The 17,966-nt window shown below is 48.4% G+C and overlaps 18 non-coding genes and 2 pseudogenes across 18 annotated transcripts; 13 read left to right on the plus strand and 7 right to left on the minus strand.

Moving 5' to 3' along the window:
• Positions 1–191: 191 nt before the first annotated feature.
• LOC134986089 (U1 spliceosomal RNA) lies at positions 192–354 on the minus strand. The gene has a single exon (XR_010192115.1). It is a non-coding gene; the product is annotated as a U1 spliceosomal RNA (small nuclear RNA).
• A 152-nt stretch (positions 355–506) lies between these two features.
• On the minus strand, positions 507–670 carry LOC134986025 (U1 spliceosomal RNA). The gene has a single exon (XR_010192058.1). It is a non-coding gene; the product is annotated as a U1 spliceosomal RNA (small nuclear RNA).
• A 692-nt stretch (positions 671–1,362) lies between these two features.
• LOC134986129 (U1 spliceosomal RNA) lies at positions 1,363–1,504 on the minus strand (annotated as a pseudogene).
• Positions 1,505–1,656: 152 nt separating this feature from the next.
• LOC134986010 (U1 spliceosomal RNA) lies at positions 1,657–1,820 on the minus strand. Its single transcript, XR_010192044.1, has one exon. It is a non-coding gene; the product is annotated as a U1 spliceosomal RNA (small nuclear RNA).
• Positions 1,821–2,491: 671 nt separating this feature from the next.
• On the minus strand, positions 2,492–2,654 carry LOC134986166 (U1 spliceosomal RNA). Its single transcript, XR_010192181.1, has one exon. It is a non-coding gene; the product is annotated as a U1 spliceosomal RNA (small nuclear RNA).
• A 152-nt stretch (positions 2,655–2,806) lies between these two features.
• Positions 2,807–2,970, minus strand: LOC134986068 (U1 spliceosomal RNA). Its single transcript, XR_010192097.1, has one exon. It is a non-coding gene; the product is annotated as a U1 spliceosomal RNA (small nuclear RNA).
• A 2,727-nt stretch (positions 2,971–5,697) lies between these two features.
• On the plus strand, positions 5,698–5,840 carry LOC134986206 (U1 spliceosomal RNA; annotated as a pseudogene).
• Positions 5,841–6,532: 692 nt separating this feature from the next.
• LOC134986012 (U1 spliceosomal RNA) lies at positions 6,533–6,696 on the plus strand. The gene has a single exon (XR_010192046.1). It is a non-coding gene; the product is annotated as a U1 spliceosomal RNA (small nuclear RNA).
• A 152-nt stretch (positions 6,697–6,848) lies between these two features.
• Positions 6,849–7,011, plus strand: LOC134986150 (U1 spliceosomal RNA). The gene has a single exon (XR_010192166.1). It is a non-coding gene; the product is annotated as a U1 spliceosomal RNA (small nuclear RNA).
• A 673-nt stretch (positions 7,012–7,684) lies between these two features.
• On the plus strand, positions 7,685–7,848 carry LOC134986045 (U1 spliceosomal RNA). The gene has a single exon (XR_010192076.1). It is a non-coding gene; the product is annotated as a U1 spliceosomal RNA (small nuclear RNA).
• Positions 7,849–7,999: 151 nt separating this feature from the next.
• LOC134986172 (U1 spliceosomal RNA) lies at positions 8,000–8,162 on the plus strand. The gene has a single exon (XR_010192186.1). It is a non-coding gene; the product is annotated as a U1 spliceosomal RNA (small nuclear RNA).
• Positions 8,163–8,833: 671 nt separating this feature from the next.
• On the plus strand, positions 8,834–8,997 carry LOC134985978 (U1 spliceosomal RNA). The gene has a single exon (XR_010192015.1). It is a non-coding gene; the product is annotated as a U1 spliceosomal RNA (small nuclear RNA).
• A 152-nt stretch (positions 8,998–9,149) lies between these two features.
• Positions 9,150–9,312, plus strand: LOC134986118 (U1 spliceosomal RNA). Its single transcript, XR_010192141.1, has one exon. It is a non-coding gene; the product is annotated as a U1 spliceosomal RNA (small nuclear RNA).
• Positions 9,313–9,983: 671 nt separating this feature from the next.
• LOC134985979 (U1 spliceosomal RNA) lies at positions 9,984–10,147 on the plus strand. The gene has a single exon (XR_010192016.1). It is a non-coding gene; the product is annotated as a U1 spliceosomal RNA (small nuclear RNA).
• Positions 10,148–10,299: 152 nt separating this feature from the next.
• LOC134986119 (U1 spliceosomal RNA) lies at positions 10,300–10,462 on the plus strand. The gene has a single exon (XR_010192142.1). It is a non-coding gene; the product is annotated as a U1 spliceosomal RNA (small nuclear RNA).
• Positions 10,463–11,133: 671 nt separating this feature from the next.
• Positions 11,134–11,297, plus strand: LOC134985997 (U1 spliceosomal RNA). The gene has a single exon (XR_010192032.1). It is a non-coding gene; the product is annotated as a U1 spliceosomal RNA (small nuclear RNA).
• Positions 11,298–11,449: 152 nt separating this feature from the next.
• On the plus strand, positions 11,450–11,612 carry LOC134986102 (U1 spliceosomal RNA). The gene has a single exon (XR_010192127.1). It is a non-coding gene; the product is annotated as a U1 spliceosomal RNA (small nuclear RNA).
• A 671-nt stretch (positions 11,613–12,283) lies between these two features.
• Positions 12,284–12,447, plus strand: LOC134986047 (U1 spliceosomal RNA). The gene has a single exon (XR_010192078.1). It is a non-coding gene; the product is annotated as a U1 spliceosomal RNA (small nuclear RNA).
• A 152-nt stretch (positions 12,448–12,599) lies between these two features.
• Positions 12,600–12,762, plus strand: LOC134986138 (U1 spliceosomal RNA). The gene has a single exon (XR_010192156.1). It is a non-coding gene; the product is annotated as a U1 spliceosomal RNA (small nuclear RNA).
• Positions 12,763–14,262: 1,500 nt separating this feature from the next.
• Positions 14,263–14,425, minus strand: LOC134986146 (U1 spliceosomal RNA). The gene has a single exon (XR_010192163.1). It is a non-coding gene; the product is annotated as a U1 spliceosomal RNA (small nuclear RNA).
• Between the last annotated feature and the right edge of the window lie 3,541 nt (positions 14,426–17,966).

Here is a 17,966-nt window from a genome sequence, read left to right on the forward strand (position 1 = left end):
GATCTGTAAGGCAAGTAAAAGGGTGTGGGCCCTGCAGCACTACCTGTAGTTCGCATTGTGCGTTGGAAGGCACAAATTAAGCAGACGGGAGAAGTCAGGATAGTGCGCAAGGGCATAGAAGGGAGTGGCTCAAGAAAAGAGAAGTGTAAACAGACAGCAAACTAGGCTGGAGAGAGACCTGAGACAAAGAGATCTGAATTATACGAGAGCCGACCAGGGGAAACACAAATTATGCAGTCAAGTTTCCCACATTTGGGGAAATCGCAGGAGCAGCACACCCAGAGTGCAATGGGTGAGCCTTGCCCTGGGAGAAGCACCTTCATGATCACAGTATCTCACCTGGCAGGTAAGTAAGATTTGGGATAGAGTTGGGGAGGGTCGCTGCTCGGGCACCCCCCTGTCAAGTGAAGGAGATCCAACCGAGGCAGCACAAGGAAACTCTCGAAAGAAGAACAAGGCTAGAGGAAGATCTGAGACAAATAAATCTGACTTTTACCAGAGCTGACCAGAGGAAAGAACAAACACAGTCCCCCACTACCACAAATAATGCAGTCGAGTTTCCCACATTTGGGGAAATCATAGGAGTCAGCATACCCAGAATGCAATGAATTAACCTCACCCTGGGAGAACAATCTTCATGACCATGGTATCTCCTATGCAAAATAAGTATGATTTGGGATAGGGCTGGGGAGGGCCACTGCTCAGGCACATCTCTGTCAAGTAAAGGAGATTCAACTGAGGCAGCACAAGGGAACTCTCATCTGGGGACAACAACTGCAGGGAGAACACATATTTTCAGATGAACATGGTAGGGCAGAAGGCTGCCTAATACTGAAGCACCCCCAAACAACAAACCAAATGCAACAACTAGTGCAAGCATTCCTGGGGGAAGGCCTGCAGCAGATGGATTTGCATATGGTGATGTCATCCAAGCAGTGGGTCAAAGTTGGCTTCAACCCTCGTCTGCATATGAAAAGAGAAAAGGGGCGTGCAGGGCATGGCGGCCTTTTGCGGCGCTTGGATGACCCCTAGTTCGCATTAAACACCTCCACCCTCCTTCGATGTGGGGCTCATGTTGGCTATGCCCCAGCCCCTGAAGCATTCAAGCTGATTTCTTGCAGCAGCTGGGCACTGTAACAGCTCCAGAGCTGCTCTGTAAGGCAAGTAAAAGGGCGTGGGCCCTGCAGCACTACCTGTAGTTTGCATTGTGCATTGGAAGGCACAAAGTAAGCAGACGGGAGAAGTCAGGATAGTGCGCAAGGGCATAGAAGGGAGCGGCTCAAGAAAAGAGAAGTGGAAACAGACAGCAAACTAGGCTGGAGAGAGACCTGAGACAAAGAGATCTGAATTATATGAGAGCCGACCAGGGGAAACACAAATTATGCAGTCAAGTTTCCCACATTTGGGGAAATCACAGGAGCAGCACACCCAGAGTGCAATGGGTGAGCCTTGCCCTGGGAGAAGCACCTTCATGATCATAGTATCTCACCTGGCAGGTAAGTAGGAGTTGGGCTAGAGCTGGGGAGGGTCGCTGCTCGGGCACCCCCCTGTCAAGTGAAGGAGATCCAACTGAGGCAGCACAAGGGAACTCTCGAAAGAAGAACAAGGCTAGAGGAAAATCTGAGACAAATAAATCTGACTTTTACCAGAGCTGACCAGAGGAAAGCACAAACACAGTCCCCCACTACCACAAATAATGCAGTCGAATTTCCCACATTTGGGGAAATCACAGGGGTCAGCATACCCAGAATGCAATGAATGAACCTCACCCTGGGAGAACAATCTTCATGAAAATGGTATCTCCTATGCAAAATAAGTATGATTTGGGATAGGGCTGGGGAGGGCCGCTGCTCAGGCACATCTCTGTCAAGTAAAGGAGATTCAACTGAGGCAGCACAAGGGAACTCTCATCTGAGGACAACAACTGCAGGGAGAACACATATTTTCAGATGAACATGGTAGGGCAGAAGGCTGCCTAATACTGAAGCACCCCCAAACAACAAACCAAATGCAACAACTAGTGCAAGCATTCCCGGGGGAAGGCATGCAGCAGATGGATTTGCATATGGTGATGTCATCCAAGCAGTGGGTCAAAGTTGGCTTCAACCCTCGTCTGCATATGAAAAGAGAAAAGGGGCGTGCAGGGCATGGCGGCCTTTTGCGGCGCTTGGATGACCCCTAGTTCGCATTAAACACCTCCACCCTCCTTCGGTGTGGGGCTCATGTTGGCTATGCCCCAGCCCCTGAAGCATTCAAGCTGATTTCTTGCAGCAGCTGGGCACTGTAACAGCTCCAGAGCTGCTCTGTAAGGCAAGTAAAAGGGCGTGGGCCCTGCAGCACTACCTGTAGTTTGCATTGTGCGTTGGAAGGCACAAAGTAAGCAGACGGGAGAAGTCAGGATAGTGCGCAAGGGCATAGAAGGGAGCGGCTCAAGAAAAGAGAAGTGGAAACAGACAGCAAACTAGGCTGGAGAGAGACCTGAGACAAAGAGATCTGAATTATACGAGAGCCGACCAGGGGAAACACAAATTATGCAGTCAAGTGTCCAACATTTGGGGAAACCGCAGGAGCAGCACACCCAGAGTGCAATGGGTGAGCCTTGCCCTGGGAGAAGCACCTTCATGATCATAGTATCTCACCTGGCAGGTAAGTAGGAGTTGGGCTAGAGCTGGGGAGGGTCGCTGCTCGGGCACCCCCCTGTCAAGTGAAGGAGATCCAACTGAGGCAGCACAAGGGAACTCTCGAAAGAAGAACAAGGCTAGAGGAAGATCTGAGACAAAGAAATCTGACTTTTACCAGAGCTGACCAGAGGAAAGCACAAACACAGTCACTCACTACCACAAATAATGCAGTCCAGTTTCCCACATTTGGGGAAATCACAGGGATCAGCATACCCAGAATGCAATGAATGAACCTCACCCTGGGAGAACAATCTTCATGACCATGGTATCTCCTATGCAAAATAAGTATGATTTGGGATAGGGCTGGGGAGGGCCGCTGCTCAGGCACATCTCTGTCAAGAATTTATAAAGTCTATACATATATATAACCAAATGTCAATATATATATATAGAACCCAGCGCTCCTATCAAAACGTATCTATTTCACCAATTTGTTGCTTATTTAATCTTTATACATCTATTAATTTTCACCATATATTATAAAATGCTGCTCCCATAGGTAGTACTGTTCTACCAATAATAAACCAAATTTTAAAGATAATCACACTTGTTATCAAGGGAGCGCAAAAAATAAAATATACAAGCTCTTTATTTTTAAAAAATATATATAGACAGAAGAAACCCACATTCAATAAAATACAATGGAGTCAACATATATAGGCACCACTATCCATATCTAAATGTAATCAGTATCTATTTCATATTGCCCTTGATGACAACGGAATGTCTATTAAAGTGTCCAAAAAATCCTCCTGGATACAGCTGTTGTAATTTAATCGTTACTTTCCAATTGTAATTGATACATTAAATTCCTTCTTGTGGATGAACAGCAACAGTTGTAACCAACGCCTCTTATTTACTGCAGTTAAAGTTCATATGTAACTCACGTGAGTAATGAAAGAAAACAGGGGGAGAGCGCTGTGATGGTTGATGAAACACAGCGGTATGCTACGACCCCCGTTAACCGTGGCTGGATCTTATTGGCACTCGCGGTCGGGATATTCCTCCCTGCCGTGGGGTAGAGACCTCCTTTTGCTCGCTCTCAAATTGCTTTTTCCCCTTCACCGCTGTCTTTACATCAGACGTCCGCCGTGATGTAGCTCGTTCATGAACGGGCTTATATCTCAGCAATCAGAGTGTCCGGTAGTCACCTTCTTACGCGTTTCTCCGCTGTTATCCAAGAGCGGTTTCGTCAGAGGATACATCAGCAGCCTAGCAGGCTCTTTTTAAAATGCACCGGACCAATAGCATTACTAATTAGTTGATTGGATACATACATATACTAATTGGATGCATACATGTAATGACTCATATATGGAACAACTTTCTAATTGCAATTGCACATATAAAGGCATGTAATGTAAAAATAAGCAACATGGTGATTAAAAATAATAATAAAATAAGCAACAAGGTGGTTTAAAAAATAACAGAAAATATATAATCTATATACAGATTAACCTCTAATCTTTCAATCAATACCTCATATCTATAATCACATATACATAATTCAGAAACTCAGCACTAATGATCCCCATTTACTTATATAAAACCTTTTAGGGTAACATAAATCCATGCCACTACTAAAGCTGCTCTCGTGGTGCAGGGGAAACATCACCTGCACTCTATGCAGTGAGTCCCATGTTCGAATCCAACCCGCTCAGCTTAACATCCATATTATTTATTTACTTTTAATGGGATCATTCTATCAATTCATTTTTACCTTTAATTTTTGTTAATATTATTTCTATATTTCATTATTTTAACCCCTGGAATAATTACATTGCTGCTTAAACAACAAAAAGAATTGAAGAAAAAATAAATATTAAACAGACAATTTAAGGATTCGAAGATTTAAAGATTTAAAGATTTTAAAATTTAAAACAGGGAGGGGGGGAGGGAGGGGGGCCTTTTGGGAGAAGGAGGGGGAAAAAAATAAAATAAAAATAAAAATATATATATATAGAACCAAGAGAAAGTGTAAAAAGAGGATGGAGGAAGAAATCTGATGTTCATCATTACTAGTGGATTTTACTAAAGAACTTTAAAGGAACACACACAACAGGATTATACAGTTTCATCCTAAGAGGAAAGCTGTTTCCAAAATAGCTACTTCTAATAATTTTGTTTATTTATTAAACATACAATAAATGGATATTCAATAAATAATATATTAGGTAAATCAATAGATAAAATCTTCAGAGACTGCCAATGTTGTTCAGTTCGATGCTCTCATTCAGACCATCAGGTGTAAGGGTACCCAAAGAAAAAATCCAAAATGCCTCCCTTGTCAAGTAAAGGAGATTCAACTGAGGCAGCACAAGGGAACTCTCATTTGGGGACAACAACTGCAGGGAGAACACATATTTTCAGATGAACATGGGAGGGCAGAAGGCTGCCTAATACTGAAGCACCCCCAAACAACAAACCAAATGCAACAACTAGTGCAAGCATTCCTTGGGGAAGGTCTGCAGAAGATGGATTTGCATACGGTGATGTTAGCCAAGCAGTGGGCCAAAGTTGGCTGGAACCCTCATCTGCATATGAAAAGAGAAAAGGGGTATGCAGGGCATGGCGGCCTTTTGCGGCGCTTGGATGACCCCTAGTTTGCATTAAACACCCCCACCCTCCTTCGGTGTGGGGCTCATGTTGGCCATGCCCCAGCCCCTGAAGCATTCAAGCTGATTTCTTGCAGCAGCTTGGCACTGTAACAGCTCCAGAGCTACTCTGTAAGGCAAGTAAAAGGGCGTGGGCCCTGCAGCACTACCTGTAGTTCGCATTGTGCGTTGGAAGGCACAAAGTACGCAGACGGGAGAAGTCAAGATAGTGTGCAAGGGCATAGAAGGGAGCGGCTTAAGAAAAGAGAAGTGGAAACAGACAGCAAACTAGGCTGGAGAGAGACCTGAGACAAAGAGATCTGAATTATACGAGAGCCAACCAGGGGAAAAACAAATTATGCAGTCAAGTTTCCCACATTTGGGGAAATCGCAGGAGCAGCACACACAGAGTGCAATGGGTGAGCCTTGCCCTGGGAGAAGCACCTTCATGATCATGAAGGTGCTTCTCCCAGGGCAAGGCTCATCCATTGCACTCTGGGTGTGCTGCTCCTGCGATTTCCCCAAATGTGGGAAAGTTGACTGCATAATTTGTGTTTCCCCTGGTTGGCTCTCATATAATTCAGATCTCTTTGTCTCAGGTCTCTCTCCAGCCTAGTTTGCTGTCTGTTTCCACTTCTCTTTTCTTGAGCCGCTCCCTTCTATGCCCTTGCGCACTATCTTGACTTCTCCCGTCTGCTTACTTTGTGCCTTCCAACGCACAATGCGAACTACAGGTAGTGCTGCAGAGCCCACACCCTTTTACTTGCCTTACAGAGCAGCTCTGGAGCTATTACAGTGCCCAGCTGCTGCAAGTAATCAGCTTGAATGCTTCAGGGGCTGGGGCATAGCCAACATGAGCCCCACACCGAAGTAGGGTGGAGGTGTTTAATGCGAACTAGGGGTCATCCAAGCGCCGCAAAAGGCCGCCATGCCCTGCACGCCCCTTTTCTCTTTTCATATGCAGACGAGGGTTGAAGCCAACTTTGACCCACTGCTTGGATGACATCACCATATGCAAATCCATCTGCTGCAGGCCTTCCCCCAGGAATGCTTGTACTAGTTGTTGCATTTGTTTTGTTGTTTGGGGGTGCTTCAGTATTAGGCAGCCTTCTGCCCTCCCATGTTCATCTGAAAATATGTGTTCTCCCTGCAGTTGTTGTCCCCAGATGAGAGTTCCCTTGTGCTGCCTCAGTTGAATCTCCTTTACTTGACAGAGATGTGCCTGAGCAGCGGCCCTCCCCAGCCCTATCCCAAATCATTCTTATTTTGCATAGGAGATACCATGGTCATGAAGATTGTTCTCCCAGGGTGAGGTTCATACATTGCATTCTGGGTATGCTGACCCCTGTGATTTCCCCAAATGTGGGAAACTCGACTGCATTATTTGTGGTAGTGGGGGACTGTGTTTGTGCTTTCCTCTGGTCAGCTCTGGTAAAAGCCAGATTTCTTTGTCTCAGATCTTCCTCTAGCCTTGTTCTTCTTTCGAGAGTTCTCTTGTGCTGCCTCAGTTGGATCTTCTTCACTTGACAGGGGGGTGCCCGAGCAGCGACCCTCCCCAGCTCTAGCCCAACTCCTACTTACCTGCCAGGTGAGATACTATGATCATGAAGGTGCTTCTCCCAGGGCAAGGCTCACCCATTGCACTCTGGGTGTGCTGCTCATGTGATTTCCCCAAATGTGGGAAACTTGACTGCATAATTTGTGTTTCCCCTGGTCGGCTCTCGTATAATTCAGATCTCTTTGTCTCAGGTCTCTCTCCAGCCTAGTTTGCTGTCTGTTTCCACTTCTCTTTTCTTGAGCCGCTCCCTTCTATGCCCTTGCGCACTATCCTGACTTCTCCCGTCTGCTTACTTTGTGCCTTCCAATGCACAATGCAAACTACAGGTAGTGCTGCATGGCCCACGCCCTTTTACTTGCCTTACAGAGTAACTCTGGAGCTGTTACAGTGCCAAGCTGCTGCAAGAAATCAGCTTGAATGCTTCAGGGGCTGGGGCATAGCCAACATGAGCCCCACACACCGAAGGAGGGTGGAGGTGTTTAATGCGAACTAGGGGTCATCCAAGTGCCGCAAAAGGCTGCCATGCCCTGCACGCCCCTTTTCTCTTTTCATATGCAGACGAGGGTTGAGGCCAACTTTGACCCACTGCTTGGATGACATCACCATATGCAAATCCATCTGCTGCAGGCCTTCCCCCAGGAATTCTTGCACAAGTTGTTGCATTTGGTTTGTTGTTTGGGGGTGCTTCAGTATTAGGCAACCTTCTGCCCTCCCATGTTCATCTGAAAATATGTGTTCTCCCTGGAGTTGTTGTCCCCAGATGAGAGTTCCCTTGTGCTGCCTCAGTTGAATCTCCTTTACTTGTCAGAGATGTGCCTGAGCAGCGGCCCTCCCCAGCCCTATCCCAAATCATACTTATTTTGCATAGGAGATACCATGGTCATGAAGATTGTTCTCCCAGGGTGAGGTTCATTCATTGCATTCTGGGTATGCTGACCCGTATGATTTCCCCAAATGTGGGAAACTCGACTGCATTATTTGTGGTAGTGGGGGACTGTGTTTGTTCTTTCCTCTGGTCAGCTCTGGTAAAAGTCAGATTTATTTGTCTCAGATCTTCCTCTAGCCTTGTTCTTCTTTCGAGAGTTTCCTTGTGCTGCCTCAGTTGGATCTCCTACACTTGACAGGGGGTGCCCGAGCAGCGACCCTCCCCAGCTCTAGCCCAACTCCTACTTACCTGCCAGGTGAGATACTATGATCATGAAGGTGCTTCTCCCAGGGCAAGGCTCACCCATTGCACTCTGGGTGTGCTGCTCCTGTGACTTCCCCAAATGTGAGAAACTTGACTGCATAATTTGTGTTTCCCCTGGTCGGCTCTCGTATAATTCAGATCTCTTTGTCTCAGGTCTCTCTCCAGCCTAGTTTGCTGTCTGTTTCCACTTCTCTTTTCTTGAGCCGCTCCCTTCTATGCCCTTGCGCACTATCCTGACTTCTCCCGTCTGCTTAATTTGTGCCTTCCAACGCACAATGCGAACTACAGGTAGTGCTGCAGGGCCCACACCCTTTTACTTGCCTTACAGAGCAGCTCTGGAGCTGTTACAGTGCCCAGCTGCTGCAAGAAATCAGCTTGAATGCTTCAGGGGCTGGGGCATAGCCAACATGAGCCCCACACCGAAGGAGGGTGGATGTGTTTAATGTGAACTAGGGGTCATCCAAGCGCCGCAAAAGGCCGCCATGCCCTGCACGCCCCTTTTCTCTTTTCATATGCAGACGAGGGTTGAAGCCAACTTTGACTCACTGCTTGGATGACATCACCATATGCAAATCCATCTGCTGCAGGCCTTTCCCCAGGAATGCTTGCACTAGTTGTTGCATTTGGTTTGTTGTTTGGGGGTGCTTCAGTATTAGGCAGCCTTCTGCCCTCCCATGTTCATCTGAAAATATGTGTTCTCCCTGGAGTTGTTGTCCCCAGATGAGAGTTCCCTTGTGCTGCCTCAGTTGAATCTCCTTTACTTGACAGAGATGTGCCTGAGCAGCGGCCCTCCCCAGCCCTATCCCAAATCATACTTATTTTGCATAGGAGATACCATGGTCATGAAGATTGTTCTCCCAGGGTGAGGTTCATTCATTGCATTCTGGGTATGCTGACCCCTGTGATTTCCCCAAATGTGGGAAACTCGACTGCATTATTTGTGGTAGTGGGGGACTGTGTTTGTTCTTTCCTCTGGTCAGCTCTGGTAAAAGTCAGATTTATTTGTCTCAGATCTTCTTCTAGCCTTGTTCTTCTTTCGAGAGTTTCCTTGTGCTGCCTCGGTTGGATCTCCTTCACTTGACAGGGGGGTGCCCGAGCAGCGACCCTCCCCTGCTCTAGCCCAACTCCTACTTACCTGCCAGGTGAGATACTATGATCATGAAGGTGCTTCTCCCAGGGCAAGGCTCACCCATTGCACTCTGGGTGTGCTGCTCCTGTGATTTCCCCAAATGTGGGAAACTTGACTGCATAATTTGTGTTTCCCCTGGTCGGCTCTCGTTTAATTCAGATCTCTTTGTCTCAGGTCTCTCTCCAGCCTAGTTTGCTGTCTGTTTCCACTTCTCTTTTCTTGTGCCGCTCCCTTCTATGCCCTTGCGCACTATCCTGACTTCTCCCGTCTGCTTAATTTGTGCCTTCCAACGCACAATGCGAACTACAGGTAGTGCTGCAGGGCCCACACCCTTTTACTTGCCTTACAGAGCAGCTCTGGAGCTGTTACAGTGCCAAGCTGCTGCAAGAAATCAGCTTGAATGCTTCAGGGGCTGGGGCATAGCCAACATGAGCCCCACACCGAAGGAGGGTGGAGGTGTTTAATGCGAACTAGTGGTCATCCAAGCGCCGCAAAAGGCCGCCATGCCCTGCACGCCCCTTTTCTCTTTTCATATGCAGACGAGGGTTGAAGCCAACTTTGACTCACTGCTTGGATGACATCACCATATGCAAATCCATCTGCTGCAGGCCTTCCCCAAGGAATGCTTGCACTAGTTGTTGCATTTGGTTTGTTGTTTGGGGGTGCTTCAGTATTAGGCAGCCTTCTGCCCTCCCATGTTCATCTGAAAATATGTGTTCTCCCTGGAGTTGTTGTCCCCAGATGAGAGTTCCCTTGTGCTGCCTCAGTTGAATCTCCTTTACTTGACAGAGATGTGCCTGAGCAGCGGCCCTCCCCAGCCCTATCCCAAATCATACTTATTTTGCATAGGAGATACCATGGTCATGAAGATTGTTCTCCCAGGGTGAGGTTCATTCATTGCATTCTGGGTATGCTGACCCCTGTGATTTCCCCAAATGTGGGAAACTCGACTGCATTATTTGTGGTAGTGGGGGACTGTGTTTGTTCTTTCCTCTGGTCAGCTCTGGTAAAAGTCAGATTTATTTGTCTCAGATCTTCTTCTAGCCTTGTTCTTCTTTCGAGAGTTTCCTTGTGCTGCCTCGGTTGGATCTCCTTCACTTGACAGGGGGGTGCCCGAGCAGCGACCCTCCCCTGCTCTAGCCCAACTCCTACTTACCTGCCAGGTGAGATACTATGATCATGAAGGTGCTTCTCCCAGGGCAAGGCTCACCCATTGCACTCTGGGTGTGCTGCTCCTGTGATTTCCCCAAATGTGGGAAACTTGACTGCATAATTTGTGTTTCCCCTGGTCGGCTCTCGTTTAATTCAGATCTCTTTGTCTCAGGTCTCTCTCCAGCCTAGTTTGCTGTCTGTTTCCACTTCTCTTTTCTTGTGCCGCTCCCTTCTATGCCCTTGCGCACTATCCTGACTTCTCCCGTCTGCTTAATTTGTGCCTTCCAACGCACAATGCGAACTACAGGTAGTGCTGCAGGGCCCACACCCTTTTACTTGCCTTACAGAGCAGCTCTGGAGCTGTTACAGTGCCCAGCTGCTGCAAGAAATCAGCTTGAATGCTTCAGGGGCTGGGGCATAGCCAACATGAGCCCCACACCGAAGGAGGGTGGAGGTGTTTAATGCGAACTAGTGGTCATCCAAGCGCCGCAAAAGGACGCCATGCCCTGCACGCCCCTTTTCTCTTTTCATATGCAGACGAGGGTTGAAGCCAACTTTGACTCACTGCTTGGATGACATCACCATATGCAAATCCATCTGCTGCAGGCCTTCCCCAAGGAATGCTTGCACTAGTTGTTGCATTTGGTTTGTTGTTTGGGGGTGCTTCAGTATTAGGCAGCCTTCTGCCCTCCCATGTTCATCTGAAAATATGTGTTCTCCCTGGAGTTGTTGTCCCCAGATGAGAGTTCCCTTGTGCTGCCTCAGTTGAATCTCCTTTACTTGACAGAGATGTGCCTGAGCAGCGGCCCTCCCCAGCCCTATCCCAAATCATACTTATTTTGCATAGGAGATACCATGGTCATGAAGATTGCTCTCCCAGGGTGAGGTTCATTCATTGCATTCTGGGTATGCTGACCCCTGTGATTTCCCCAAATGTGGGAAACTCGACTGCATTATTTGTGGTAGTGGGGGACTGTGTTTGTGCTTTCCTCTGGTCAGCTCTGGTAAAAGTCAGATTTATTTGTCTCAGATTTTCCTCTAGCCTTGTTCTTCTTTCGAGAGTTCCCTTGTGCTGCCTCAGTTGGATCTCCTTCACTTGACAGGGGGGTGCCCGAGCAGCGACCCTCCCCAGCTCTAGCCCAACTCCTACTTACCTGCCAGGTGAGATACTATGATCATGAAGGTGCTTCTCCCAGGGCAAGGCTCACCCATTGCACTCTGGGTGTGCTGCTCCTGTGATTTCCCCAAATGTGGGAAACTTGACTGCATAATTTGTGTTTCCCCTGGTCGGCTCTCGTATAATTCAGATCTCTTTGTCTCAGGTCTCTCTCCAGCCTAGTTTGCTGTCTGTTTCCACTTCTCTTTTCTTGAGCTGCTCCCTTCTATGCCCTTGCGCACTATCCTGACTTCTCCCGTCTGCTTACTTTGTGCCTTCCAACGCACAATGCAAACTACAGGTAGTGCTGCAGGGCCCACGCCCTTTTACTTGCCTTACAGAGTAGCTCTGGAGCTGTTACAGTGCCCAGCTGCTGCAAGAAATCAGCTTGAATGCTTCAGGGGCTGGGGCATAGCCAACATGAGCCCCACACCGAAGGAGGGTGGAGGTGTTTAATGCGAGCTAGGGGTCATCCAAGCGCCGCAAAAGGCCGCCATGCCCTGCACGCCCCTTTTCTCTTTTCATATGCAGACGAGGGTTGAAGCCAACTTTGACCCACTGCTTGGATGACATCACCATATGCAAATCCATCTGCTGCAGGACTTCCCCCAGGAATGCTTGCACTTGTTGTTGCATTTGGTTTGTTGTTTGGGGGTGCTTCAGTATTAAGCAGCCTTCTGCCCTCCCATGTTCATCTGAAAATATGTGTTCTCCCTGCAGTTGTTGTCCCCAGATGAGAGTTCCCCTGTGCTGCCTCAGTTGAATCTCCTTTACTTGACAGAGATGTGCCTGAGCAGCGGCCCTCCCCAGCCCTATCCCAAATCATACTTATTTTGCATAGGAGATACCATGGTCATGAAGATTGATCTCCCAGGGTGAGGTTCATTCATTGCATTCTGGGTATGCTGACCCCTATAATTTCCCCAAATGTGGGAAAGTCGACTGCATTATTTGTGGTAGTGGAGGACTGTGTTTGTGCTTTCCTCTGGTCAGCTCTGGTAAAAGTCAGATTTCTTTGTCTTAGATCTTCCTCTAGCCTTGTTCTTCTTTCGAGAGTTCCCTTGTGCTGCCTCAGTTGGATCTCCTTCACTTGACAGGGGGGTGCCCGAGCAGCGACCCTCCCCAGCTCTAGACCAACTCCTACTTACCTGCCAGGTGAGATACTATGATCAGGAAGGTGCTTCTCCCAGGGCAAGGCTCACCCATTGCACTCTGGGTGTGCTGCTCCTGTGATTTCCCAAAATGTGGGACACTTGACTGCATAATTTGTGTTTCCTCTGGTCGGCTCTCGTATAATTCAGATCTCTTTGTATCAGGTCTCTCTCCAGCCTAGTTTGCTGTCTGTTTCCACTTCTCTTTTCTTGAGCCGTTCCCTTCTATGCCCTTGCGCATTATCCTGACTTCTCCCGTCTGCTTACTTTGTGCCTTCCAACGCACAATGCGAACTACAGGTAGTGCTGCAGGGCCCACACCCTTTTACTTGCCTTAAAGAGCAGCTCTGGAGCTGTTACAGTGCCCAGCTGCTGCAAGAAATCAGCTTGAATGCTTCAGGGGCTGGGGCATTGCCAACATGAGCCCTACACCGAAGGAGGGTGGGGGTGTTTAATGCGAACTAGGGGTCATCCAAGCGCCGCAAAAGGCCGCCATGCCCTGCATAACCCTTTTCTCTTTTCATATGCAGATGAGGGTTCCAGCCAACTTTGGCCCACTGCTTGGATGACATCACTGTATGCAAATCCGTCTTCTGCAGACCTTCCCCAGGAATGCTTGTACTAGTTGTTGCATTTGGTTTGTTGTTTGGGGGTGCTTCAGTATTAGGCAGCCTTCTGCCCTCCCATGTTCATCTGAAAATATGTGTTCTCCCTGCAGTTGTTGTCCCCAGATGAGAGTTCCCTTGTGCTGCCTCAGTTGAATCTCCTTTACTTGACAGAGATGTGCCTGAGCAGCAGCCCTCCCCAGCCCTATCCCAAATCATACTTATTTTTCATAGGAGATACCATGGTCATGAAGATTGATCTCCCAGGGTGAGGATCATTCATTGCATTCTGGGTATGCTGACCCATATGATTTCCCCAAATGTGGGAAACTCGACTGCATTATTGACCATGGTATCTCCTATGCAAAATAAGTATGATTTGGGATAGGGCTGGGGAGGGCCGCTGCTCAGGCATATCTCTGTCAAGTAAAGGAGATTCAACTGAGGCAGCACAAGGGAACTCTCATCTGGGGACAACAACTGCAGGGAGAACACATAATTTCAGATGAACATGGGAGGGCAGAAGGCTGCCCAATACTGAAGCACCTTCAAACAACAAACCAAATGCAACAACTAGTGCAAGCATTCCTGGGGGAAGGCCTGCAGCAGATGGATTTGCATATGGTGATGTCATCCAAGCAGTGGGTCAAAGTTGGCTTCAACCCTCGTCTGCATATGAAAAGAGAAAAGGGGTGTGCAGGGCATGGCGGCCTTTTGCGGTGCTTGGATGACCCCTAGTTCGCATTAAACACCTCCACCCTCCTTCGGTGTGGGGCTCATGTTGGCTATGCCCCAGCCCCTTAAGCATTCAAGCTGATTTCTTGCAGCAACTGGAAACTGTAACAGCTCCAGAGCTGCTCTGTAAGGCAAGTAAAAGGGTGTGGGCCCTGCAGCACTACCTGTAGTTCGCATTGTGCGTTGGAAGGCACAAAGTAAGCAGACGGGAGAAGTCAGGAAAGTGCGCAAGGGCATAGAAGGGAGCAGCTCAAGAAAAGAGAAGTGTAAACAGACAGCAAACTAGGCTGGAGAGAGACCTGAGACAAAGAGATCTGAATTATACGAGAGCCGACCAGGGGAAACACAAAATATGCAGGCAAGTGTCCCACATTTGGGGAAATCGCAGGAGCAGCACACCCAGAGTGCAATGGGTGAGCCTTGCCCTGGGAGAAGCACCTTCATGATCATAGTATCTCACCTGGCAGGTAAGTAGGAGTTGGGCTAGAGCTGGGGAGGGTCGCTGCTCGGGCACCCCCCTGTCAAGTGAAGGAGATCCAACTGAGGCAGCACAAGAGAACTCTCGAAAGAGGAACAAGGCTGTCACAACTGAGGGCCTGAGCTGACGGGAGGCAGCCTCAGTTGTAGGGGCTGAGATGTACCGGAACCTGGGAGGTTGTATCAGACCCCTGGACATGTAAGTAACATGAATAATAACTGCCCGAAGGCGTGACCACGACAACTTGGATAAAAGTCAATGATGTTTATTATGACAACTCCGCAACACAGCAGCAGTAAAAGAAAACGTAAAAGTCAGCAAAGAATAAATACAGTTCCTGGGTACTACAGGATGGCAGGAGCCACAGGGCACTGGTAGTGTGAGATAGTTCTTATGATCTTCTAGATGGAAAGTCCTTACCAGGCCCGACTGTAGCAATGGAGATAACCCAGGATTGTGCCAGCTGGTGTTCCAGGAAAAGCTGGGTTGCTGAAGATAAAACAGCTGCTGTGGATACTGGCTGGAACCAGACTGTTGTTAGCACGGAGTGGATACTGGCTGGAACCAGTTAAATAATAAATGAACTTGGGAGCGATGAAATATGAACTGAAATGCAGAACTTGAGAGCGGAGAAATAATAATACCGGTGGAGAGTGGTAAAGTGTAGAAAGGACACCGGCCCTTTAAGGGAAGCTGTACTCTGCTGGAAGCTGAGCTGGAAGCAGGTAATGTTGTAGCTGGAAACAGATGAATCCACAATGGATTGGAGAGTCAGGCTACACCGCAGGTGGAATGCTGGTGCGGGTCTCTATGGTGGATGTCTTGAGACAGGAGCTGGAACCTGGAAGACAATCACAGGAGAGAGACAAACAGGAACTAGGTTTGACAACCAAAGCACTGACGCCTTCCTTGCTCAGGCACAGTGTATTTATACCTGCAGCAAGGAAGGGATTGGCTAGGCAATTATGCAGATTAACAATACTGAGAACAGATTGGTGGAAATGATCAGCTGACAGAATCCAAGATGGCTGCGCCCATGCAGACACTTGGAGGGAAGTTTGGTTTGTAATCCATGTGGTAATGAAAACAGTAATGGCGGCGCCGGCCACCGGAGACAGGAGGCGCCAGGCTGACAGATGCACATCCAACCACGCGGACACAGCGGAGGCCGCGGCGGACGTAATCGCCACTCAGACACTCTGCATGCAGAAGTTCAGGGACGGCGGCGGAGGCCGCGGGAGACGCCATGCCAGGTGTAATATGGCGTTTACTGTGACAGCGTCCCAGAGTGACAGGAGAGGATACAGGAATGTACACATCAGGATAAGATGGAATCCGGTCCTGGAGCGCTGAGCCAGCCTTAGGAGGCATCTGATGGGTAAGAAATGGCGTCCAGATACCCGGATCGTGACAGCACCCCCCCCTTTAGGAGTGGCCCCAGGACACTTCTTTGGCTTTTGAGGAAACTTGGAATGGAATCTCCGGACCAAGGCAGGAGCATGGACATCAGAAGCATTGGTCCATGAACGTTCCTCAGGACCATAACCTTTCCAGTCAATAAGATATTGTAGTTGACCGTAACAGTGACGTGAGTCCAGGATCTTGGCCACTTCATACTCAACGCCTCGTTGAGTTTGGACTTTCGGAGTTGGAGGAAGTGAGGAATGAAACCGATTCAAGATCAGCGGTTTCAACAGGGAAACATGGAATGTCCTGGGTATTTTTAAGAAGGGAGGCAACTGGAGTCTGTAAGCAACAGGATTGATGACTTGTTCAATCTTGAAAGGACCGATATAGCGAGGTGCAAACTTCATACTGGGAACTCTTAACCTCAAATTCTTCGTGGATAACCATACCCGATCACCCACCTTGAGAGCAGGAACTGCTCGACGCTTCTTATCCGCAAACTTCTTGTACCTGAACGATGCCTTGAGCAGAGCTGATCGTACGCTCTTCCAGATATTGGCAAACTGATGCAAGGTGATATCCACTGCGGGGACAGAAGTTGCTGGAAGCGGTTGGAACTCAGGGACTTTAGGGTGGAATCCAAAGTTAGTGAAGAATGGTGTTGAAGTAGATGAAGAATGATACTGGTTGTTATGACAGAACTCGGCCCAGGGAAGTAATTGAACCCAGTCATCTTGAGAGGAGGACACATAGATGCGGAGGAAGGCCTCCAAGTCCTGATTCACCCTCTCGGTTTGACCATTGGTCTGAGGATGGTAAGCCGTGGAAAACTTTAGCTTGACTTGGAGGACTTGACATAAACTTCGCCAGAATTTGGCTGTGAATTGAACTCCTCGATCTGAGATAATTTCTTCAGGAAGACCGTGGAGTCGGAAGATCTCTTGTATGAATACTTGAGCCAACTTGGAAGCTGACGGAAGACCGGTGAGAGGAATGAAGTGTGACATCTTGGTGAACCGGTCAACTACCACCCAGATGGTATTGAACTTGTTGCACATGGGTAAGTCTGTAATGAAATCCATCGACAAGTGGGTCCATGGTCGACAGGGAACGGATAGTGGAACCAGTTGCCCCGCAGGCGACTGGCGGGATACTTTATGTTGGGCACACTTTGGGCAAGATGCAATAAACTCCAAGACGTCCTTTTTCAGAGTTGGCCACCAATAGGACCTAGAGATAAAGTCCAGGGTTTTTTGGATACCTGTATGTCCGGCAAAACGGGAAGCATGGGCCCAATGCATGAGCTTCTTCCTTAGCATCGGCTTCACAAAACTTTTCCCTGATGGGGGCGTAGAGTCCATCCCTACCGTGGAGAATGCCAACGGATTTATAATAGGATGCTTGTCTGAAGACTCTGACTCATTTTCTTGCTCCCATGAGCGGGAAAGGGCATCGGCCTTGCGATTCTGAGAGCCCGGACAGAACTGGAGTTTAAAGTCGAACCTGGAAAAGAAAAGTGCCCATCTGGCTTGACGAGGGTTGAGACATTGGCCCTCATTCCGAGTTGATCGGTCGCAAGGCGAATTTAGCAGAGTTACACACGCTAAGCCGCCGCCTACTGGGAGTGAATCTTAGCTTCTTAAAATTGCGACCGATGTATTCGCAATATTGCGATTACTAACTACTTAGCAGTTTCAGAGTAGCTTCAGACTTACTCTGCCTGTGCGATCATTTCAGTGCTTGTCGTTCCTGGTTGACGTCACAAACACACCCAGCGTTCGCCCAGGCACTCCCACCGTTTCCCCGGCCACTCCTGCGTTTTTTCCGGAAACGGTAGCGTTTTCAGCCACACGCCCCTGAAACGCCGTGTTTCCGCCCAGTAACACCCATTTCCTGTCAATCACATTACGATCGCCGGAGCGATGAAAAAGCCGTGAGTAAAATTACTTTCTTCATAGTAAAGTTACTTGGCGCAGTCGCAGTGCGAACATTGCGCATGCGTACTAAGCGGATTTTCACTGCGATGCGATGAAAAATACCGAGCGAACAACTCGGAATGAGGGCCATTGTGCGCCCTTCAGGTATAAAAGGTTCTTGTGGTCTGTAAGTATGGTGATTGAATGAGAAGCTC

The sequence above is a fragment of the Pseudophryne corroboree genome (assembly GCF_028390025.1).
Source record: "Pseudophryne corroboree isolate aPseCor3 chromosome 7 unlocalized genomic scaffold, aPseCor3.hap2 SUPER_7_unloc_2, whole genome shotgun sequence".
Classification (NCBI taxonomy): Eukaryota; Metazoa; Chordata; class Amphibia; order Anura; family Myobatrachidae; genus Pseudophryne; species Pseudophryne corroboree.